Raw genomic sequence first — 17,232 nt, forward strand, 5'->3', positions numbered from 1 at the left:
CTCACCTCACCTTTTTTTTTAGTTATATTTTAGGACTATAGTTGATACACAGAGTTTGTTAGTTTCTGCTGTGTGGCAAAGTGAATCAGTTAGACAAGAATCCACACTTTTTAAGATTCTTTTCCCATATAGGTCATTACAGTGTACTGAGTAACCTATGCAATACAGTAGGTTCTTATTAGTTATCTACTATATATATATGAAAGTGAAAGTCGCTCAGTCCTGGCCGACTCTTTTTGACCCCATGGAATTCCCCAGGCCAGAAAAGCAGAGTGGGTTGCCATTCCCTTCTCCAGGGGATCTTCCCGACCCAGGGATCGAACCCCGGGTCTCCCACATTACAGGAGGATTCTTTCTATGGACAGAGGATCCTGGCAGACTACAGTCTATGGGTCACATCTATTTCATATATAATAGTGTGTATATGTCAATTGCAATTTATACCAATCCCCTCTTCAGTTCCCCTCTGATGACCATATGTTTGGTTGCTAAACTTGTGTCTCTATTTCTGACCCCACTTCTTAGGACTATGGTCAGCCTTGGAAATACAGGCATAACCTAGCATTCTAACCCTAGGGTTCTCTTTCAGCAAAGTAGTTGATTCCACTCAAAAGGGCAATGTGACCAATATCAGCTTTACAGAACCAACTTCATTCGGATTGCAATTTAGATAAAGATGATTAGCTTAAGTTTATTTTCCATCAATTGTATTGTTACGTATGATAACGGAAAAATAGCTAAAAGTCTTGATTATATGACAAAGTCTGATTTACATAGACGTAATTTTTGATGTTTAATTTTTTGTGTCTGTAATCAAACAACAAAGAACAAATATCTCACAGTTTCAGACCGGACTGTCTGTTGTGCTTAAATCAGAAGCTGGACCTCCTCTGAGTGGTAAATACTGGACTTTCTCTCCTTCCAGCATCTTTTGTCTGCATTGGAGCGGGGCAGCCTGAGCTGCTGTCACTCAGGCTCCCTTGGGTGATTTACCGAGCCTGCCATTAGGGGGAGCAGAAGGGAAGGCAGTGACCAGGCCTACGGAGGAGCTGGGTGGGCAGGGGGGGAGAGGGGCAGGAGTGGAGGAAGGGGTGAGGAGTGCGGAGGAGGGTGAGGGGGGGAGAAGGGGGAGGGGTGAGCAGGGGGAGAGGGTGAGGAGTGAGGAAGGGGTGAGCAGGGGGAGGGGGAGGAGTGGGGGAGGGGTGAGCAGGGGGGAGGGTGGTGAGCAGGGGGGAGGGGTGAGGAGTGGGCAAGGGGGAGCAGGGGGGAGGGGTGAGCAGGGGGAGGGGGAGGAGTGGGGAAGGAGGAGCAGGGGGGAGGGGGGAGCAGGGGGGAGGGGCGGTGATGGCTTCCGAGCCCAAATCTGGGAAGGAGGGGCGGCGCCAGGACGCGGAGGAGTCCCAGCGGGGCCATCAGGGGCTTTTAGGGAATCGGTCATCCTTGTCTTCGGGTTAATGATCAGGCACCCCGATCAACAAGCAAAGGTGGGGGCCTGCAAGGTAAGGTTGTGGGGGGTCCAGTTTCTGGATCAAGGGGGGATCTCTGCTCCTCTTTTCCCTGCCCCCCCCCCCCCCCCCCCCCAGCGAGGGGTGCAGGGAGATGAAGTCCTGGGCTCCAGATGAGAACCGGGACTTTGCAGGAATTACCAGCCACGAGGGACCGGCTCCCATCACGCTTGGTTTCCTTTTGCTGTTGTTTAGGTTTCCTATTTAATACAGGCTTCCTCCATAACCTCGGTGAGGGGGAGCTGGGGGGCGGTGCTGGGAGGGGACAGCCCGTGGGTCGCTGCACACAGGCCCCGGGCGGCTCAGCAGGAATGAGCACCGCACCTGCGGTTAAAAAAAGCCACAGTCTCGTCCTAGTCAGCGTTTCCCAAGCCTCACGGCAAGAGTTGTCATTGGAGGAGGTTGTTCATTGTCTGGGTTCCCTCACTGATAAGAACAAACCCGCTGAAGCCAGTGGGGCTTTTGTCACTGGGGCTCATAGGGGACATTGTTCTAGCACAGGGGGGTCCTGCGGAGGGGGGGGTGGTGGGGGTGGGACAAGGGGAGATGGGGAAGGAGGACCCCAGGCTACTGCGGGCTGTCTAGGCAAAGCCCACCCGGACGACCGAGTCCACGGCAGGAAGAACATGGTCAGTTCTTGTTGGTGGGGTGGGAGGGGGCACAGACCTTGTCTCCATGGAGCCTTTTGTTCCACGTTCAAGTCAACACGGAACCCATGAGACAGCAGACCTTTGCCAGCCTGGCCGTCACCCTCTCGGTTTATTCCAGTTCTTGGCATAGCGTTGACCACTATCCAGCACTGACTCACCCATTCATTCAGGCATCCATTCCTTTCTTTTCCGTCAGTGCCTGCATCTCCACTTTTGTGTTGACCCTGCTTTTTCTCCCCTCCCCTAAGTGCTCAGGTTATAGCTTTGAACACAACATAACTGGCTCAGGGAAAATATTCTATCAAAGTACTGGGACCACAGATCACACATACGAGTTCTTCCTTGGCCACACTGTTGTGTACATAAACACAAACACATAAAGCAGAAGTATAGTTCCCTTCTCTTCAAATCGAGCAGCACTTTGTTATTGTTTAGTCACGAAGTTGTGTTTGACACTTTGCGACCCCATGGACTGCAGCACACCAGGCTCCTCTGTCCTCCACCATCTCCTGGAATTTGCTGTAATTCATTTCCATTGAGTGGGTAATGCTATCTGACCATCGCATCCTCTGCCGCCCCCTTCTCATTTTGCTGTCAATCTTTCCCAGCATCAGGGGCTTTTCCAGTGATTTGGCTCTTTGCATCAGGTGGCCACAGTATTGGAGCTTCAGCTTCAGCATCGATCCTTCTAATGAATATTCAGAGTTGATTTCCTTTAGGATTGACTGGTTTGGTCTCCTTGGAGTCCAAGAGACTCTTAAGAATCTTCTGCAGCACCACAACTCAAAATGCATCAATTCTTTGGCACTCAGCGTTCTTTATGGTTCTCCAACTCTCACATCCGTACATGACTACTGAAAAAAAAAAATATCTTTGACTATGTGGGCCTTTGTCAGCAAAATGATGTCTCTGTTTTTTAATACGCTGTCTAGGTTTGTCATAGCTTTCCTTCCAAGAACAAGCGTCTACAGGGAACCAGAGCCAAATATGCATTCCACTGGGTTGAGTCGACAAGATGCAAAGTGACTACAGCCGTTGCACACCCACAAGCCCTGTCATTCAAGTAGACTGGGAAGACCGCGGCCTCTTTCTGCAGATAGTAAGCAAAAGCTCCATCTGCGTCATCAGCTCTGATTGGGCTGTGTATCCTGAACCAACAACTGTCATCAGATGAACATGGGCTAAGGCCTATGCTCCCTTCCCCAGCTGAGGGTGGAGTCCTGCTCACGGGCTAATCATGCTACACACAGCAGAGTTTGTATTGACAGCTGAGCTGACAGGACAATGGAGCAGTGATTTTTCAATAGGGATGTCACCACTCAGAAGGGAGTTTTAAAGATTTGTGGGAGTATTTCTGATTGTCACAGTTATGAAAGGGGAGCTGCTGGGACTGAGGAGGCCAGAAGCCTGGGATGTTGGATCTCCTGCCCTGCACAGGGTAGTTTGCATAGGAAGCTAGCGCTGAATCTTGCATAATTTCCATGAATCTCATTAAAAACCATGCCTGGGGCTTCCCTGCTGGAGTAGTAGATAAGAATCTGCCTGCTGATGCAGGGGGCATGGGTTCAGTCCCTGGTCAGGGAAGATCCCACATACCCCAGAGCTACTAAGTCCTTGTGTCCCAATTACTGAGCCTGCGCTCTAGAGACCGAACACCACACCTACTATGCCACAGTGCTGAAGCCGGCTCACCTAGACTGTACTCCCCAAGAGAAGTCTCCGCCGTGAGAAGCCCGAGCACCACAACGGAGAGAAGCCCCCATTTCTCGAAACTAGGAAAGCCTTCACACGGCAAAGAAGAAGACCCAGTGCAATCAAAAGCAAAAAAAAAAATTCAATTAAAAAAAATTTTTTTTTAATTAAAATTTAAAACATTGAAATAAAAATTTTAAAAATGAAAAGAAAAGCATGCCTGACTAAGTACAGCAAGCTGGCTTGCAAAGAGATTTGTTTTCCATAAGACGATCACCACCCTGACCCACATCACAACAAAGAAAAGTATTCTGTCCCTGCACTTACAAATAAAACACAAAGCTGAGCTCACTGATAAGATTATCATACTTGCTCATTTTTTTCACTTTAAGTCTCAGTCTGTAACTTGCCTTGACATGTTATCAACTCAGTTCAATACAGGATATTTCCCTCATCCTCTTATTTTGGAGCCCTGTAAGAAAAAGACCGCAGACTATGAAGCCCCTCTGAGATTCTCCCTCTGGTCCTCAGGGAAGAAGGGGTCACATACAATCAAATATGAAAGCCAGGACATTCTGATTGCCAGCAGAGAAGGAAGAAGTGCAGCTCCAGTCAAAGGTTAGCACATATTTAAGGGGAAGAAAAACAATTCAAAGAATATTGATAATATGCAGTTTAAAAAAGATTACAGCATTTGTCCAGGAAAATTATTAGGTTCTATGAACAAACCACTGTGCTTGTCCAGGCAAGTAAAACCTCAAGAATCTCCTTGTTAAGTTTTTAAACTTAGAATACATGGTATGATCACTTGGCTACTAAAAAGGGATAATTTTTGTCAACACTGGAGTACTTCTGGTTTTCTTAAAACTCGTTTGTAAGCTAGGGCTTCCTCAGTGGCTCAGTGGTAAAGAATCTACTTGCAATGCAGGAGATGCAAGTTCGATCCCTGGGTGGGGAAGACACCTGGAGAAGGAAATGGCACCCCACTCCAGTATTCTTGCCTGGAGAATCCCATGGACAGAGAGAGGAGCCTGGCGGGCTGCGGTCCATATGGTCACAAAGATCAGACACGACTTAGCACGCAGACACACACACACTCAGAGTTTATAAGCTGACATTGGTTTTTAATCAATGTCCACTCACATCTCTGCTCTTTCCCATAACTTTCTGCTCAGAATGACTTCTGATCATATTTCCCTTAATCCAAATGATTACTTAGAAGCAGATGCAAGCATCTGACAATTTCATCATGGAGTGTTAGTTTCTACTGATGAGTAACTCATTACCCTGAAATGTGGTGGCTTAGAACAACATTTATTATCTCACTTTTTTCTGGGTCAGGAGTCCAGATAGAGCTCAGCTGGTTCTTCTGCCTCAAGGTCTCTGATAAGCCTGCAATCGAGATATCTACTGGGGGATTGCCTGGTGGTCCAGTGGTTAAGACTCTGCGCTTCCAAAGCAGGGGGTGAGAGCTTGGTCCCTGGTCAGGGAACTAAGAGTCCACATTCCCCGGGGCAACAATTAGAGAAATCCTGTGCACCCAACTAAGACCCCAGACAGTCAGATAAATAAATATAAAATAAATAAACAGCTTCAACCATAAGGTTCTTGGACATTCTGAAGTGTCATTTGCTAAGAGACTGCTTTTGTGAAGACATCTGTGCTACATTCTTTGTGCATTCTCAAGGAGCTTATCATTTAGAAGAAGAGAACTTTGTCTTTTCAGTTTATGTCCTGCTTCTGTGGGCCTCCCTGGTAGCTCAGACGGTAAAGAATCTGCTTCCAATGCAGGAAACCTGGGCTCGATCCCTGGGTAGGGAAGATCCCCTGGAGAAGGGAATGGCAGCCCACTCCAGTATTCCTGCCTGGAGAATTCCATGGACAGAGGAGCCTGGTGGGTTACAGTCCATGGGGGTTGTGCAGAGTCAGACACAACTTTCACTTTCACACTTTCTATGGAAGCTGCTGCTGCTGCTAAGTCGCTTCAGTCGTGTCCAACTCTGTGCGACCCCATAGACGGCAGCCCACTAGGCTCCTCTGTCCCTGGGATTCTCCAGACAAGAATACTGAAGTGGGTTGCCATTTCCTTCTCCAATGCATGAAAGTGAAAAGTGAAAGTGAAGTCGCTCAGTCATGCCCAACTCTTAGCGACCCCATGGACTGGAGCCTACCAGGCTCCTCCGTCCATGGGATTTTCCAGGCAAGAGTACTGGAGTGGGGTGCCATTGCCTTCTCCATCTATGGAAGCAGAAGTCAGCATTTACTCAAGGATCCAGCCCTTACAGGGCAGAAGATACCTACTAGAATGATGACAATATGAGGCAAATGGACAACGTCCCATCAGAGGGCCAAATTACTGCTTCATTCAAAAAAATGTATTGGATGTCTTCTGTTGCCAGATCTGTGTTAATTATTGGACACTGTGCTAGAGGCTAGTTACAATTTTCATAGCAAGCTATTATCTGAGTGAAACTAGGTCAGGGAGACAGAGGAATTAAGTAGAACATTTAGCTCCAAAAGTATCAGACACGTGACAGACTGGAATCTCGGCAAAGGTTAACAATGACAAGGAAGTCTCCTATTTGACACAGATGTGGACAGTTTTCCTCTCAACATCCAGCGATGGGCACAGAGGAGCTCTCTTGGCTTGGGTTGCTAGGAATCGAGCCTGAGAGAGGTTATCTGCTCAGGAGGCGTATTCAGAGAGTGACCTTGGGAGAAGGGTCAGGGTTGGTACCGGAAGTGGGACAGAGCAGGAGGAAAAGCTAAGCAAGAATGTGTGACTCCCTTGAGATGAGCCCCCAGGGAGGCTCGGGGTAGAGATACACACAGTCTGTCCTACCTTGAGGCTATCTATGCCCATGTCACTAGGTCAGGGGCCACAGTCTACGTGGGTTTAGCAACATGAATAGCACTCAGACCTTAATGATAGCATCAACCAGTCTGTCCTAAAGGAAATCAGCCCTGAATGTTTATTGGAAGGACTGATGCTGAAGCTGAAACTCCAGTACTTTGGCCACCTGATGTGAAGAACTTGACTCATTGGAGAAGACCCTGATGCTGGGAAAGATTGAGGACAGGAGGAGAAGGGGACGATAGAGGATGAGATGGTTGGATGGCACCACCAACTCAATGGACATGAGTTTGAGTAAACTCTGGGAAATGGTGAAGGACAGGGAAGCCTGGCATGCTGCAGTCCAGGGGGTGCAAAGAGTCAGACGTGACTGAGTGAGTGAACAACAATGATGGCAGGCTGGGTAGTGAGGCAGGGGCACAGACCTACTGAGTGTATCTGAGAGAGAATGAGAAGGGAGGAACTGCACGCAGAGGTGGGGACAGCTACTTTTGGGAAGTACTACTGCAAATGGGGCAGCAATGCGGACTTGCAGCCAAATAAGTACACGGAATCATGGGGGCTTTTCTAAAAAAAAAAAAAATTATTTGGCTGTCCCAGGTCTTTGTTGCAGGGCTGGGTATCTTTTTCTTTTTTCTTTCTTTTTTCTCCAGTTGTGGCGTGTGGGATCTAGTTCCCTGACCAGGAATGGAGCTCTGGCCCTAGTCACTGGACGCCCAGGGAAGTCCCAAGATCTTTTTTAAATGGAATTTTTTTTTTTTTTGCTAACGGGGATGATCTAGTAGAGTAGAAACATGATAATGCCAAGAGGAAGGATAGTTTGGAGAGCGCTGACAGGTGGGTCCTTTACCACTGAACCACCAGGGAAGCCGCAGTTCACCTCGGTGAACAGAGGAAAAGACAGACTATATTTAAGGGAGTATATTCATGTGAACAGGAGGGCAGGGACGCCGATGGGAGCCTCTGGAGGTTCTCTTCTGATTGCTTTTAGCTTCCCCTGAACTAAAGGAGGACAGGAGACTGAGGACAGAAAATGTGTTGGAGGTTTGAGGCGAGCGGGACCAGAGACAGACTTCTCTGGTGGCTCGGCTGGTAAAGAATCCGCCTGCAATGCAGGAGACCTGGGTTCAATCCCTGGGGTGGGAAGATCCCCTGGAGAAGGTATAGGCTACCCACTCCAGTGTTCTGGCCTGGAGAATTCCATGGACTGCAAAGAGTAGGACATGACTGACTTTCACTTTCGCTTTTCCTTCAAGCAACTTTGCTGATTCAAGTTGTTTTTGGTTGATGACTTCAGACTGCCTGAAATCATGACTTCTGTTCTTTCCATGTAACAGTATGTCCTTTATTTCTGTTCCATTCCTTTTAAAAAAATATAAAGTTTTTTTTTTTTTTAATGCACTGGTCATAACAAACACCCTCTTCCAACAACACAAGAGAAGACTATATACATGGACATCACCAGATGGTCAACACCAAAATCAGATTGATTATATTCTTTGCAGCCAAAGATGGAGAAGCTCTATACAGTCAGCAAAAACAAGATCAGGAGCTGACTGTGGCTCAGACCATGAACTCCTTATTGCCAAATTCAGACTTAAATTGAAGAAAGTAGGGAAAACCACTAGATCATTCAGGTATGACCTAAATCAAATCCCTTATGATTATACAGTGGAAGTGAGAAATAGATTTAAGGGCCTAGATCTGATAGATAGAGTGCCTGATGAACTATGGAATGAGGTTTTGACATTGTACAGGAGATAGGGATCAAGACCATCCCCATGGAAAAGAAATGCAAAAAAGCAAAATGGCTGTCTGGGGAGGCCTTACAAATAGCTGTGAAAAGAAGAGAAGCGAAAAGCAAAGGAGAAAAGGAAAGATATAAACATCTGAATGCAGAGTTCCAAAGAATAGCAAGAAGAGATAAGAAAGCCTTCTTCAGCGATCAATGCAAAGAAATAGAGGAAAACAACAGAATGGGAAAGACTAGAGATCTCTTCAAGAAAATTAGAGATACCAAAGGAACATTTCATGCAAAGATGAGCTCGATAAAGGACAGAAATGGTATGGACCTAACAGAAGCAGAAGATATGAAGAAGAGATGGCAAGAATACACAGAACTGTACAAAAAAGATCTTCATGACTCAGATAATCACAATGGTGTGATCACTGACCTAGAGCCAGACATCCTGAAATGTGAAGTCAAGTGGGCCTTAGAAAGCATCACTATGAACAAAGCTAGTGGAGGTGATGGAATTCCAGTGGAGCTATTCCAAATCCTGAAAGATGATGCTGTGAAAGTGCTGCACTCAATATGCCAGCAAATTTGGAAAACTCAGCAGGGGCCACAGGACTGGAAAAGGTCAGTTTTCATTCCAATCCCAAAGAAAGGCAATGCCAAAGAATGCTCAAACTACCGCACAATTGCACTCATCTCACACGCTAGTAAAGTAATGCTCAAAATTCTCCAAGCCAGGCTTCAGCAATATGTGAACCGTGAACTTCCTGATGTTCAAGCTGGTTTTAGAAAAGGCAGAGGAACCAGAGATCAAATTGCCAATATCTGCTGGATCATGGAAAAAGCAAGAGAGTTCCAGAAAAACATCTATTTCTGCTTTATTGACTATGCCAAAGCCTTTGACTGTGTGGATCACAATAAACTGTGGAAAACTCTTCAAGAGATGGGAATACCAGACCACCTGATCTGCCTCTTGAGAAATTTGTATGCAGGTCAGGAAGCAACAGTTAGAACTGGACATGGAACAACAGACTGGTTCCAAATAGGAAAAGGAGTTCGTCAAGGCTGTATATTGTCACCCTGCTTATTTAACTTCTATGCAGAGTACATCATGAGAAACGCTGGACTGGAAGAAACACAAGCTGGAATCAAGATTGCCGGGAGAAATATCAGTAACCTCAGATATGCAGATGACACCACCCTTATGGCAGAAAGTGAAGAGGAACTCAAAAGCCTCTTGATGAAAGTGAAAGAGGAGAGTGAAAAAGTTGGCTTAAAGCTCAACATTCAGAAAACGAAGATCATGGCATCCAGTCCCATCACTTCATGGGAAATAGATGGGGAAACAGTGGAAACAGTGTCAGACTTTATTTTTCTGGGCTCCAAAATCACTGCAGATGGTGATTGCAGCCATGAAATTAAAAGACGCTTACTCCTTGGAAGGAAAGTTATGACCAACCTAGATAGCATATTCAAAAGCAGAGACATTACTTTGCCAACAAAGGTCTGTCTAGTCAAGGCTATGGTTTTTCCTGTGGTCATGTATGGATGTGAGAGTTGGACTGTGAAGAAGGCTGAGCGCCGAAGAATTGATGCTTTTGAACTGTGGTGTTGGAGAAGACTCTTGAGAGTCCCTTGGACTGCAAGCAGATCCAACCAGTCCATTCTGAAGGAGATCTTTGGGATTTCTTTGGAAGGAATGATGCTACAGCTGAAACTCCAGTACTTTGGCCACCTGATGCGAAGAGTTGACTCATTGGAAAAGACTCTGATGCTGGGAGGGATTGGGGGCAGGAGGAGAAGGGGACAACAGAGGATGAGATGGCTGGATGGCATCATTGACTTGATGGATGTAAGTCTGAGTGAACTCCAGGAGTTGGTGATGGACAGGGAGGCCTGGCGTGCTGCGATTCATGGGGTCGCAAAGAGTCGGACACGACTGAGCAACTGATCTGATCTGATCTGATCTGATTTTTAAAGTCTTCACTGAATTTGTTACATATTGCTTTTGTTGTGTGTTTTGGCTTTTTGGCCACAAGGCGTGTGGCATCTCAGCTCCCCAACCAGGGAGTGAGCCGGCACCCCTTCCACTGAAAGGTGAAGTCAACTGCTGGGCCACCAGAGAAGTCCCTAAAATGAGTTTTCTATCATTCTGTTGGGGTTTGGGAAGGGTGTGCTGTGCTAAGTCACTTCAGTTGTGTCCAGCTCTTTGTGACCTCATGGACTGCAGCCCTCCAGGCTCCTCTGTCCTGGGGATTTCTCAGGCAAGAATATTGGAGATGGTTGCCATTTCCTACTCCAGGGGATCTTCCCAGCCCAGGGATTAAACCCAGGTCTCCTGTATTGGCAGACAGGTTCTTTACCATTAAGCCACCAGGGCAGCCCCTTGGGAAGGGTGTGGAGAGTGTATTTACATGTTCACTGGGGTCGCAAAGAGTCAAACATGACTTAGAAACTAAACAACTGTGCTTAAAGGAAAAGTCCCTATAGTAAGTTCTAACTGGAAATGAGAAAGCAGACTGGGTAGTAGTAATGAAGAAACCTTATTGCCTCTCAATTGGGATAAAGTTTTGCTTTTATTCCGACCTCTAAGTTTTCTAAATAAATGCTCTTGAAGGCACACATGGGCAATCCACCCACACACCCTCCCCCACGTCTGCAGAGCTTCGGTGACCAACCACGGAGGCCCACGTTTAAAATTAAATGACTGTGGACTCAGTGGTGGTGCCCAGCGTGATATACAGCTTGTTTAAGCAAAAATAATAATGACTTTCCCCACAGATATAAATTGACTCTACCCATGCATGACTTTGCATTTTAATCCTATCACTATTGAGTGGAACCAACCTTGATGAAACCAACTTAAGCCATAGCAAGAAATGTCAGTTATTTAAAAAATGAGCTGGAGTCCATACTCATCGAAGCAAATAAGAGAATCATAAAGTTCTGAATGGCCTCTCTTTGTTCCGACCTTCAGATATCATGTAGGTGAATCTTTAAAGCAGTGTTGCCTGCCAATTGCCAGGCTTTCAAAGGCCACTGAAGCTGCCAGTCTTATTCAGATCCTTCCTGCCTTTCTCCCTGTCTCCCTCCGGAAACAGACACCCCATTCAGCAAAACCAGAACGAAAGTGTTAGTGAGCCAATAGCATTTGTTTCGGTGGTGTTGGTGATCAGAGAGGTGAAGACTGTTTAAACACGGCAGGGTTAGTATGAGGAGTCTTGCAGAGATAATTCCCAAGAGGTTGGAGAAAAATTAATCCTTAATTTTTTTGGTTAGAAAAGACAATGAACTTGAAGAACTTGGATCCTCCAAGTTTAGCCCCAAAGTGGAACTGACCAAGTAGAATGGCTACTGTTTTATCCTTCTGTCAGTGGTCTACAGGATCTGATGCAGCGTTGGCACATACATTTTTTGTTGGGATTTTTACCAGCTGAGCCACAAGGGAAGCTCAAGAATACTGCAGTGGGTAGCCTGTCTCTTCTCCAGGGGATCCTCCCAACCCAGGAATTGAACCAGGATCTCCTGCATTGCAGGCAGATTCTTTACCAACTGAGCTATGAGGGAAGCCTGGGTAAATAAACAGAATTATTAAAGGAAAATAGTTCAGTAACAATCCTGTTCATGTGCTCTGGAATATTATGTAGTGTTTAAAAAACATGTTAAATCTCTACTTTATTGACAGACCAAAACTCCAAAGACATGTGGTTAAGTCATTTAAAAAAGTAAACAAATAATATATTTGATAAATACAGGAAAACATCTAGAGGTATATGCAACAAATATAATATACATTATCTCTGCGGGAAGAAATACTGAGGGAGACTGTCTTATCCACGTGTGCTGCGTGCTAAGCCGCTTCAGTTGTGTCCGACTCTTAGCAGCCCTATGGACTGGGGCCTCCCAGGCTCCTCTGTCCATGGGATTCTCCAGGCAAGAACACTGGAGTGGGTTGCCATGCCCTCCTCCAGGGGATTTTCTCAACCCAGGGGTCGAACCCACATCTCTTACATCTCTTGTGGTGGCAGGTGAGTACTTTACCATTTGAATATTCTCAACAAGAGCATATTTTTATATTACATGTGTAGAAAGAAGATAAAGCAAATGTGCCAATTACCAACTGGTATTTTTCTCTTGTGCAATTATGATAAATTTTCATATTTTACTTACCTTTTAAATGTCCTATTTACATTTCATTTTTTTAATTTAAAAATTGTAAATTAATCTTTAGTAATTCCTATTTTTCCTACTGATAATACTATTTTTATTGTAATAGCATACTTATTTTGCTATGATTATCGTATAATAAACATGTAAACAAACACAAAAATTAACAAAAATTGAACAATATTATCACTGTTTTTCAACCATTTATTTACTATGAGGTATTTCCATATGAATATTATACACCTATATCAGTATTCATGGTGATTTCATTCTATTTCATTGGATATATATTATATGGATATATATCGTTATCTCGTAACCCCCTTCTTTTTGAATATTTATGCTGTATTCCTGTTTTTAACTATTACAAACAATTCCAAGAAGTATACATTTGAGCTTGATTGGCTTGCATTTAAAAAAAAAATTTAGTAGTGCAAATTATTGTCCAGAAAAGTTGCACTATTTTAAACTTGCAGTGAGCAGGAATACATATTCCCCATCAGTAAAATAATTGTTGATGTCAGTATTTTAAAAAATCTTCATTATATGGTAAAAAAATAGAATCATTTAATGTTTAAATGTATGAGTCTTTACTTATTAGTGACAATGTTAATATTTGTCTTTCATTCTTTAGTGAAATTTATGCCCTTTCCTTACTGGGATATTCACTTTTGTTATTGACTTATAAGCTCTTTTTATATTTTAAGGCTATTTGGTCTTTACTACATGTGTTGAAATCTTTTTTACCATCATTTAACTTTAAACATTCTTTTAAAACTTTCATCATAAAGACTCTTTAAATTCTTATTTATTAAAATTTAGAAATATTTTCTCTTACCACTTTTTCCTCAGTCACATTTTGACAATCACCCAAAATATACATGTAAGAAAATAAAAATCCTTAAAGCACTATAACAGTTTCATTTTTTACCTTTAAAATATTTAAAATATGAATAAAAAAGAAAATGTGTGTCTAGGTGCATAAGACATAAAAACATTAAAGACTTTAATTCACCTTATATTTATTGATTTATTCATATACAAAACAGGTAGGACATGAAATTTATTTTTCCCCAAGTGGTTAGTTAATCATCCCAGTACCAACAAATATCATTTATTTGCTGTTGTATAATACCACCTTCATTATATCAATAAAACTATAAATAAACACAGCTTGTTTCTGCATTTCTATTCATTCATTCCTTTATTCATTCAACCAATCTTGACTGAGCAAATAGTACGTTCTGGGCACCGCTGAGGCACAAAGAACGCAGCATAAGTGAGATGCACAGGAGCCTTGCCTTTGGAAGCTTCTGCTGAAGTCACAGGCACAACAGTGCAGGAGCTGTGATCAGCAGGAGGAACACAGGCAGAAGACGGAGCGACAGCGTGGAAAGAGGGGCAGGAGAGAAACCTTACCCAACACGATCAGAAGTGTCCGGGAGGCCTGAGGTCTCAGCGCGCCTGAAAGGAGAAAAGGGAACGTGAATGATGCACAGAGCCCCAGATGTAGTGAGGAAATAAACCTGTGAAAGTCCGGGGGTAGAGAAGCAGCCAGTGCAAAGGCCCCGGGGCAGGACTGGGCTGGGGGAGGGGAGGCCAAGGCAGCTGGACAGAGATCAACAAGCATAAGTTCAGAGATTTAGAGTAGCAGGGGGCTCTTTGCAGCTGTGGATGAAAGTGCAAGTGAAAGTCACTCAGTCATGTCTGACTCTGCGACCCCATGGACTATACAGTCCATGGACTTCTCCAGGCTAGAATACTGGAGTGGGTAGCCTTTCCCTTCTCCAGAGGATCTTCCCAACCCAGGGATGCAACCCAGGTCTCCCACATTGCGGGCAGATTCTTTACCAGCTGAGCCACAAGGGAAGCCCAAGAATACTGGGGTGGGTAGCCTATCCCTTCTTCAGCGGATCTTCCTGACCCAGGAATTGAACCTTGGTCTCTTGCATTGCGGGTGGATTCTTTACCAACTGAGCTATAGGGAAGCGGCTGTTGATGAAGGTTCTGTGTGTAGGAAGTGTGCTCTGATTCACATCACTTAAACGCGCACCTTTGTAGCTGTGTGGAAAACCGACCACGTGAGCCAGCACAGGACCAGATTCAAGCTGTGAAGCTCAGCTGGAGCTCACAGGACTTGGTGACTGACTGGACACACAGGAGAGGAAGAGGTATGGCTGCAACAGCTGAGGGGGGATGAACTGGACACGCATGAAGGTTCCGTAAGGAACATCAGGAATCAGGAGTTTGGTTCTGAACAGGTTCCGGTTGACATTCTTAGGACCTCTCCAAGTGGAGATATTAAGCAGGTGGCTGGATATACAAGTCTGAACCTCGGGGGAAAAGGTCAGGCTGGAAATACAAGTTTGGGAGGGTCAGGAGCATACAGCTGGTGTACAGGGCCTGTGGGATCTCCAAGGGAGACAAGATAATCAGAGGGCCTGGGGGAGAATACAAAGGAATGGCCAGTGGGGGAGAGGGTGCGGTGCCCTGAGCCAGTTCGGTGTTTTCAGGAGAACGGCAGAATGTGAGTGGTGACTAAGGTCAAGACTGCAAATGGACGGTTGGGTTCTGTGAGCTCGGGGTCATTAGTGACATGGACAAGTGCTCTTGCAGTAGAGGCTTCCAGCTGAAGAGAGCTCAGGGCAGAAGGAGTAAGGCTAAAGCTATTTCTACAAGAAATGGAGGCTGTTTGAGAAGTGTGCATAAGCAGGCACTCGCATTTTTGTTCTTCCCCATGGAAGTTAATTCAGTATCTTTGCACACTGATGAAGTAACCCAGGAGAAAGAAGAAATTAACCATGCAGGTGAGGGGGATATAGGGAGGAACAAGAGGAAATAAGGGGCTTTTCCTGGTGGCTCAGACAGTAAAGAATCTGCTTGCAATACAGGAGGCCTGAGTTCGATCCCTGGGTCAGGAAGATCCCCTGGAGAAGGGACTGACTTTTCCAGCATTCTTGCCTGGGAAATCCCATGGACAGAGGAACCTGGTGGGTTACAATCCATGGGGTTGGAAAGAGTTGGACATGACTTAGTGACAAACAACAGTTCTTGTTTCATTGGCTACTTTTGTAAATATTACACTTACTCTTGTTGCTTAGTTGCTAAGTCATGTCTTTGCAACCCCATGGACAGTAGCCTACCAGGCTCTGTCCGTGGGATTTCTCAGGCAAGAATACCAGACTGGGTTACCATTTCCTTCTCCAGGGGATCTTCCCAACCTATGGATCGATCCCGTGTCTCCTGCATTGATGGGGGTTTCTTTACCACTGAGCCACCAGGGAAACCCCCAAAGAAGGATGCACATAAATAAAGACTCTACAAAAGCAAAGAAAGCAGATACTCTAAGTGAAAGACTTTTTAAAAATACTCTAAAACTGGAAAGACAACAGAAAATAATGTGACCGAAAAACATCAGCGGTAAAATTCAAACTGGAACCTGTACCATTTCAGTTGGTACAGTTACAGGAAGACCTATAAAACCACAGCTCTGCAGAGGAGCTGGGGACCTACCTAGTACAGCTCTGCATCCTGCAGTTGAGGACAGCGAGGGCTAGAGAGCTGCAAAATCTTACTCAAAATCAAACAGAAGCCTGAGAGTATCTTCCACCTAGAATACAGCACTACTTTCATTATATGTTCTTTGAAACATCTATTCGTAAAGGGTATTGTGATGATTTTTAAACACACCTGCACGTTCTGCGAGCCCTCAGGAAGAGGCCTCTTCCCCTGAAATCTGCACCAAGCCTGGTGACTCAATGGTCACAAGCAGAATACAGGAGAAGCGATGGCATGGCTTTGGAGGTCATGTTGAGAAAAGGCTTGGGTAGTTTCTGCCTCACTCGTTCTCTTGGGTCACTGACATTGGGAGCACCGAGCTGGCATGAGGCCCCACGGTATGCCCAGGCCACAGGTAGGTGATGTAGCTGAGTTTCCAGATGATGCCCCTGGCCATCAAGTCCCCACGGTATGCCCAGGCCACAGGTAGGTGATGTAGCTGAGTTTCCAGATGATGCCCCTGGCCATCAAGTCGTGGTCCCCCTTCTGCTTTCTGCCACTGAACCTTCCCAACCGAGCCCCCAGACAACCTGCAGCAGAGACAAGCCATTTCCACTGTTGTGTTGCTCAGTCACTCAGTCACGTCTGAGTTTTAACCAACCCATGGGCTGTACCACACCAGGCTTCCCTGTCCTTTACCATCTCCCGGAGTGTGCTCAAACTCAATGTCCCTTGAGTCAGTGATGCCATCTCTGTCTTAAGAGGATGAGATGGGTGGGATGGCATCTCCCGCTGCACACAGAATCTCTGTGCATGATAAAATGGTTCTTTTAGGCCAAAGTTTTGGGGTGGCTTGTTGCAGCAGCATGAAAATGAGTCCTATTTTTCCTCCACTACTATGGATTTTTAAACAGAGAGCAAAGAGAAAAAATTTATTCCTAGTCTATTTTATCTTCGAGTCCAACTAAAGCCAAAAGGCTGCACTTGATTGAGAAGAGAAATGTAATAAAACTTGGTTCTGAATTTTAACTTTCTGCAGCACAGAGGAACAAATTATAAGGCTAGCCCAAGAAGTTTTTCTTTTTTAAATGTCACAAGATTTTCAGATGATAAACACTTGCTTAGCAG

The 17,232-nt window shown here is 45.1% G+C and overlaps 1 long non-coding RNA gene across 4 annotated transcripts in view; it reads right to left on the reverse strand.

Annotated features, from left to right (window-relative positions):
• The window catches only part of LOC123464848, a 90,530-nt gene that overhangs the window by 65,028 nt on the left and 8,270 nt on the right, over nt 1–17,232 (reverse strand). For all 4 annotated transcript variants that reach the window (XR_006639885.1, XR_006639886.1, XR_006639883.1 and 1 more), the window contains one exon: nt 14,026–14,070. This is a non-coding gene — a long non-coding RNA (uncharacterized LOC123464848). The remainder of the gene's footprint in view (nt 1–14,025; nt 14,071–17,232) is intronic.

Source organism: Bubalus bubalis, chromosome 13 (assembly GCF_019923935.1).
Source record: "Bubalus bubalis isolate 160015118507 breed Murrah chromosome 13, NDDB_SH_1, whole genome shotgun sequence".
NCBI lineage: Eukaryota > Metazoa > Chordata > Mammalia > Artiodactyla > Bovidae > Bubalus > Bubalus bubalis.